Raw genomic sequence first — 8,555 nt, 5'->3', positions numbered from 1 at the left:
ACCTAATCCCCAATGTGATGGTATTTGGAGGTGGATCTTTGGAAGGTGATTTAGTCATGAGGGTAGAGCCCTCATCAATGGAATTAGCACCTTATAAAATAGACCACAGAGAGATCCCTTGCCCCTGCTGCCATGCAAGGACACAGGGAAAAGACAACCTGTCCTTGAAACAGGAGGCAGACCCTCACCAGACACCAAGACTGCAGGAGGCTTCATCTTGGACTTCCTAGCCTCTAGAATGTTAAAAATAAATTTCTGTTGTTTATAAGCCACCCAGTCTATGGTAATTTGTTATAGCAGCCTGAGTTGACCAGGACAAGCAGTAAAAATGCTTAGGTGTGGGAAACATGAATTACAGTTGATGACAATGATAACAATTCTAAGCTTTGAATTCCAGTGTACTAAATCTTCAATATTCTATATGTAATTTACACTTACAGAGCATCTTCTTCCAGTATGAGTTTTGTCTTTTACTTTTGGTTTTGTGTCTTTTGTCGAGTAGAAGTTTTAAATGTAATGAAACTAAATTTATCAGTAGTTCCTCTTCTGGGATAAGTTTTTGCATCTTGTTTACTAAATACTTTTCCACCTCAGGTTCCCATCTTTTCTACTGAGTTTTAAAATTTTGGTTTTACTATGTTTTCATCTTTAATACACCTGGATTTAAAATTCTTGTACACTGTGGAGTAGGGATCTGATGTGTTATTTTCCAAGGGAAGCCAATTATTTTTCATGATTTATTGAAAAATTCATCATTTCTCCACTGATCTATCATGTATAAAATTTCCATGTCTTTTTCTGGTTCTTTCTGAGCTCTTTATTCTCTTCTACTTGTGTCAGTGTCTAGTTACAACTAACGTAGGCTGAAAAATTTCAGTCTGGTAGGCCAGCTCTCACTCTATTCTTTGGTAAAGTCTTGACTAGTGCTGGTCATTAGTTGTCCACGTAAATTTTTTTTAAATAAATAAACTTATTTATTTATTTATGTCTGCATTAGGTCTTCGTTGTTGTGCACGTGCTTTCTCTAGTTGTGACGAGCGGGGGCTACTCTTCGTTGTGGTGTGTGGGCTTCTCATTGTGGTGGCTTCTCTTGTTGCGGAGCATGGGCTCTAGGTGTGCAGGCTTCAGTAGTTGTGGCACGCAGGCTCAGTAGTCGTGGCTCTCGGGCTCTAGAGCACAGGCTCAGTAGTTGTGGCACACAGGCTTAGCTGCTCCTCAGCATGTGGGATCTTCCCGAGCCAGAGCTCGAACCTGTGTTCCCTGCATTGGCAGGTGGATTCTTAACCACTGCACCACCAGGGAAGTCCCTGTCCATGTAAATTTTTGAATCACTTATCAAGTTCAATGGAAGACCTTATTAGTATTTTGATTGTAATTGGATTAAATTGATATGTTCATTTATGTACAACTAATATTTTAATAATTTAACCATATCTTATCCATGAATATAGTATCTATCACTATTTTAGATCATTAATAATGTGTTTCAGTTAGATTTTAAAGTTTCTCTCAGTAGTGGTCTTAGAAATATTTTATTAGATTTAGTCTTAGCTACAAATATTTTTTGGTCATTAGTATAAATTACATACATATTAATTATATTTGATACAATTTTATCCTTTTAGGAAAGGATTAGATGTCAATAACCAATTGCTTTCTTTTCCTGAGGAAAACTTTCCAAAACAGTGAGATCAGAAGGAAAATTGGTACATAGTTAAGAATATAAAATGAAAGTTTCTGTGTCCTTGATGAGGGATTTGGAGCTCAAAGAATATTAGTGGTTAAAAAAAATCACTCAGAGATGATTCAATTTTTTCTCCATTTTATAGTTAGAGTTGATAAACAAAACAAAAGCTCTACATAATTAAATGCTGATAGTTGTCATCATTTATGGACATTAACTCTTGAACAATCTTTGCCAAATAGGCACACAAGATACAAGCAGACCAATACATAGACTCAAACTTATACACATATTTTAAGGACACAGTTAAATACATAAAGGTTCAAGCTTTATTCTTCCTCTAATGGAGAATCTTACATTGTAGTTTTACATTGACCTGCTTTTTAAGGAATGTAGAGGAGAGGCAAATGGAGGTTGATTCTGTCTTGTGGATGAAATATTGAAGATATAGGTGATGAGGCAATTCTGAGAAGTTCATCCAGAGGCAGAAGATAGCAAAATATGGAGCATGAGAGTTGTGACACAATTAGTTTAGCCATGGATTCTAATATCTGTGTTAATAAATATAATGAAAACAGGTGATATTTTAGAAACTATTAACCAGGCTCATGGGATTCTGATCTCTTCAAGGTTACAGTAAAATTATTATTACTGTAGGTCCAAGGTGAGGTCTTCTGTCACTAACTTACTAAATCTGGCCCCTGGCATTGACTTTCCCTCAGGTAATAATCACCTCTGTAGATGGTAATGATGTCCATTAGCCACATAAGAAATGTGGCTAACTGAAATTTGATCTTGGTTTAATTTTATAGTATAACATTTATTTAAGAAGTCAAATATCATAACTAGCTTATCTTGTATCAGAACTTTGAAATTTTGTACTACACTTAGTAATTTTGGATAGGGGAAGGCAGGAAGGAAGAATACATTTCGTGAGAATGCTGGCTTCATGAGGACAAGAAGCTTTGGGTGTTTTATTCAGTGATATAATCCAACCACTTAGGATAGCACCCAGTGCATCATCAATAATTATTTGTTATTGTTTTTACCGGAAACCAGGTTGCCATTCTTTATCTTGTATTCTAGTTACAATGATTCCATATATAGTCATAGAATTTCAAGGCTACCTAGGACATGATGGGACAGGCTCATACAGTCAAGTGTCTTTATTTTACATTTAAGGAAAATGAAACCCACAGTGGTTAGTACCTTGGTACAGATAAGTTAAAAATTAGTGGCAGAACTAGTATTAGTACCACATTTCACTTATCTGTTCATTAACTGATGGACATTTGGGTTGTTTCCATTTTTGACTATTATGAATAATGTTGCTATGAACATTCATGCACAAGTTTTGTGTGGACATATGTTTTCAATTTTTTTTTTGGTATATACATAGGACTGAAATTTCTGATCATATGGTAACTCTATATTTAACCATTTGAGGAACTGCCAGACTGTCTTCCAAAGTAGCTATACTGTTTTATACCCCCACCAGCAATATATTTTGGTTCTAATTTCTCCACATTCTCCTCCAACCTTTTAAGTTCTTTGATTAGTTTGCTGCTTGTTTTAACTCTTACCTCCACCTCAGCAGCTGTAATGTTAAACAGTGCCGTTGATTGTTTTTGACAAACTTGCCCAGGGAAAAGGCTGTTTTCACTGGGTGAGCTGTAAGTCAGATCAAATGACACACCTTGTGAGTAGGATTTCTCAGGGAACTGCGGACAGGTCAAGTAATTACAATTTTCTGAGATGAGGCTTTGAAGGACCTCCACACCCATTCTTACCCTTCCAGGGACTGTTAGGTTGCTGGTTTACACTGTAATTGTGGTTTGTTAATTTTTGAGGCTACCACAGAGCTAGGGAGAGGGTGATGAGACTGGGGCAAGTTAAAATGTCACAAAGCTCACTGTTCTTACTAAGATTCAGCAATTTTTCTTGAATACATTCTTGAATATATTGTTACAAGGCTTTGGTTAATTTCCAGAGTTCTGGGAAGTTGATTTTGACATTATTTCCCCCACTGTTTTAGTTGGTTTTATAAGAGAGTGGAATGTTAGAGGTCCTTACTCCATTATTCTCACTGACATCATCCCCTAACTTGCTTTCTAATTACTGAGAACCTAAGAAGTCCTACATGCAGGAAAATAGAGAAAAAAGACAGAAGGGGATGAAAGAAGAAGAAGAGGGAGAGGGAAATAGGCTTGTTTGGGAAATCTGAAAGAAGGAAAATGTGTGCATATTTTATTTACAGAGGAGACCAAGTACACATTCTTTTATGGATCTATGCCTGAAGGAATGCTGAAAAATACAAATGGCGTATTTTATGAGTCTTTAGCAGATTCCTACAGAGCAAATCTTCCTATAACAGCATGTGTTCAATGTGTGAAAAGTAAATGCAGCCAGCCTTTTTCTTTCTCTTATTTTCACAATTTTGTCCTAAGGAAGAATAAACAATCCACATAAAAGTATTGACCAAGTTTAAACTGATTTTTATATATTGAAATCTCAGCAAATGAAACAAATGAAATTCAGAGCTACAGCTTAAGGACAATTGTTTTAGGGAAAGAGTCTACCTTTAAAGGCTAGACTTTACCAGAATTCCTTATTTCCACATTCTTTCTGTATTTGAACTGAAACAGTCTAGGTCTCCCAGTGGTGACAGTTTACAACATAAATTCCATTTTAGAGCTAAGCTCACCACCACCTTAGAAAGTGATCTAATAATCTAATTCCTACTGGGTTTTTAATTACCGATAATTGTCTGATACAAGGCTACTAAAGGCATAACCCTTATGTCAGTACACCCTCTGTGAATCATACAGGAAATTAATTTCAAGGAATATTGCCCTTGATGACATATCTACTCTCTCCCCATGCTGTCCTCCCAGGAGTATTTGAAATATGGAACAAATACTGTTGATACCTGTTAGCATTTTTGTCACAAGGTTATCAGAGAAAAACAATTAATAGGACATAGAGCAGCAAAAATAGCAAAGCTAATAGAAAGAGCTTTGAATTCACATAATTCAGATCTAACACTTAACTGCTGGGTGACTTTTAGGAAATTTCTTAACTTCTCTGAACCTGTTTCCTTGCCTTGGATTGGCAATGTTTACTTCATATGGGTCTGGAGGGAAGACTAAATGGCATATCTTGTACAAAATACTAGAGTAGTAGCAACTAAAGGAAGAGGTTTTTACCGGGGCAGTGAGTATGGTTGTAGTCATGGTTGCAGTCCCATTCAGTGGCATATGGAGACTGAAATTACACATGGGCCAAATGGCATTAGAATGTCCTTCACCTCAGTTGCAGAGTTAAGGAGTCAGGCCATCCTCAGGATTCCTCTGTCACAAGGGACTTGGTTGTATGGATGTGTGCTTGTCCATGCCCAGTGCTCTTTAATAGTCTCCAAAAGTTCAAGAGGAGGAAACACCCATTCTTCTAGGAGTCCGCAGCTAATCCAGCAACTCTGGAGTGTCTTCAACTGAGTTCTTGAAAACCTAAATCATGTAAAGATCCACCACCATTACTCACTTCATCTCAATTAATAGGCAGATGCAAGAGGCCGTAGTTGCACATATACACACGTGCACGCGTGTACACGCGCACACACACACACACACTTTTTTCTCTCTCTGCAAGCCACTATTTTTATATATCAGGGTAGGGGGAGAAGCTGGCCTGAAAGGGTCAGTTCCAATTTCCCTTAATGTTCCTCCTCCCCCATGCCACATTATGGTAGTTATGACAGCACATGATGACCTTACAGTGACAAGTTGAGGCCACTCTGCCAACGTTATAATTTTAGCATGGCACAATTAGAATTCTGTAATGGAAAGGTATTTATATTTTGGCAAATTTACTCTACAGCTATAAAGCCTTAAATTAAAGACTTTCTTCTTCATTGGAACTACTTCACCCTCATAATTTTCTTTGGTTAGGGGGATATTCCCCACATTTCTCTGCCATGCATGTGGCATTTGGCCTTTTCTTTGGGTGGGGAAGGGGGATAAGTTCTAGGATTCTTCTCAGGATTTGAGATCTGAACCAAAGATATGGGGGTGAACATGTAAAAGAAGGTATGGATTAAAAACAGAGTTGTTAGTAGAAGATAGGGCAAAAATCACACAGTGCGGGGGTGACATGGAGGATGGGGCAGATTTGAAGTGAGACGCTCAGGTGTCTGGTTTGGGGTAGTAGGTGGATTTTGCTATACCTCTATGTGTAAGATAGGTACTAAAGGAAGAGATGCAGGTATAGAGATAGGGAAGAGTGTAAAATTTGGACATTCTCATGAAATATTAGGTAGAACACCTCATTAAGTAGTTGGAAATAGAGATCTGCTGTTCTGAAATACTATAACTTTGTGGGGCAGCAGTGTAAAGGTGGTATTTGAAGCTAAGGGAGTGGATGAGATATTAAGGAGACTATACAATGAGAAGTGGACTTTATACACAACCTGGTGTAATGTTGACATTGAAAGAGATGCTAGAAGAGAGGACAAGCATGAAAGATTCAGAAGGGCAGACGCAGAGGCAGCAAGTGGATCAAGAGAGAGTCATGCCTCAAAAGCCAGGAAGGAAGATGGTTTCAGGAGAGAGAGGTTAATAGTGGCCACTGCAATAACCTCCTAACTGGTCTTTCTGCCTCTAGTCTCTTCCTCCATGCTCCCTAGCCTCATTCTGCTGTCCAAATTATCTCTCCTAACACACAAATCTATTCACATTCTCAGGCATGCAGTTATTAGATGTCTGTAGCATTCAAAATTTCATATACATATAATAGAATCACCTAGAGACCCATCTCATCATCTGAGCCTAATGGGCTTATTAAAAGGCCAATCCTGGACCTCATACCCCGAGATGCTAATTTAGGATGCTTGGATCCAAGAACATGCCTTTAAAAAAGGTCGCCATATGGTTCAGATGCAGATGGTTTATTGACAGTTTATGAAACAGTGGCCTAGGGGATGAAGTTCCTAGAAAAAGATTCATGGCCTTCTGTCTTCTGGCTCCAGTCTCCATTTTTACCAGCCCACTTCCATCATGGACTCTGTATTTTAGCTTTGTCAGAATCACAAAGATGGGTTGGTGAGGGGAAAGGGTTGGAAAGTCCTTCCTAGAAAAGTGACAAGCCTATGCCACGGGGCCAAGGGAAGGCAACATAGGATCTAAGAAAATAGGGAATAGCCCGATTTGAATGGTTATAGCATACCTGCAGAAACGGGTCTGGAAAGGCAAGACAGCGACAGATTGTGGAGACCCTTGAATGTCAGATTGGGGAAATTTATAATTGTTTTGCAGTAAACTGGGATGCTTGGCTCTTTCAGGCTTTGTTTATTTTGTTTGTTCGTTTTTTTCTGTCCTGGATATAAATATCAGCCCCTTCTTATTTCCGAAACTGTGTCTTTACTGCTGATTTTGTTTTTTTTGTTTTTGAGCCTAAACTTCACAAGGAGGCCTGAAATGAAAGTTCTGAAAAGAAGATTTTGATCTTCTTAAAAAATGAACTTATTTGCAAAACAGAAATAGAGTCACAGATGTAGAAAACAGACTTATGGTTACCAGGGAAGAAACGGGGAGGAGGGATAGATTGGGAGATTGGGATTGACATAAGCACACTACTATATATAAAATGGATAAGTAATAAGGACCTACTGTAAATCACAGGGAACTCTACTCAATACTCCGTAATGACCTATATGGGAAGAGAAACTGAAAAAGAGTGGATATATGTATATGTATAATTGATGCAGTTTGCTGTACAGCAGAAAGTAACACAACATTATACATCAACTTACTCTAATAAAAATTTTTAAAAAAATGAGTCAGATCATGAAAAAAAATGAAGACCTGAGTCTTAGGGAAGAAAAATTTAAATTTCTGGAATGATTAGAGAGTCTTGAATTAGCCAGACTTAAATTTAATCACAGTCACAAGGCAATTAATCAACTTTCAGTTTTCCTAAGCCTGGTTAAGAGGCAGTTAAGCCACTGTGACTGCGCTCTTAACCTTTGTGAAAGGAAAAAACCAAGACATAGCTCAAGTATCCGGAGTTATGACTCATCACCATAAAACTGAACACCGTGTATTTTTCTCTAAGGGAAGATTTCAGCCCAGCCGGGTCCAAGAGAACATACGAGCACCTTATGCTGAACACACACTTAGAAAACTGGATGGGTTTTGCCATCTGCTAAGCCTCACTTTGCCTCCAGTTTGAAGTTGAAGCAACGTCAGAAGCTGATTTAAGCAGCTTACATATGTTGCACTGCAGGAAAAACATTGGACGTTGGAGACTCTGAAAAACAATGCTAGGCATTAGGGGTACATAAATCCTTAGTGTTTGTGACAAATATGCCCAGTAGCTGTAGGGCAACACTTTATTCCTCTTAGATTTAAGTGTTTTTCTCCTTTGCTTAGTAACAGAATTTTTAAATTATCTTGTGCGTTTGCTAGAACCACGATCATCATTCATTGCAGCAGGTAAGGTTATTTTAGTTAATCACAACCTTCTTTTGTTGCTTAAAGTTTGACAGAAAATGTCAGTACGACGAATGGCGAACTTTAGAAAATTATTCTATGGATTTGCCATTATTGATTATGTTTTTGGAAACTCTAGATGCTTAAAAATGAATAAATTTATAGTAGCTGACCTTTAAGATTCTTTAAGTGTTCCATATGCACACTGAACATTGCGCAAATCACTCATCTTGTCCTCCAAGGCCTTCGATGGTACGATTGTACCCACCTTCATATAGTCTTATTTTCCCTCCTTCCTTATAATTTTCCACCCAGTGAATCTGTAGACTTTAAGTCTTCAAACATGGATTTTTAAAAAATCTCTAACTGCATTTACTACTGCAGTT

The sequence above is a fragment of the Phocoena sinus genome, chromosome 4 (assembly GCF_008692025.1).
Source record: "Phocoena sinus isolate mPhoSin1 chromosome 4, mPhoSin1.pri, whole genome shotgun sequence".
Taxonomy (NCBI): Eukaryota; Metazoa; Chordata; class Mammalia; order Artiodactyla; family Phocoenidae; genus Phocoena; species Phocoena sinus.
The sequence above is the reverse complement of the archived record's forward strand: the minus strand, read 5'-3'. Positions refer to the sequence as shown.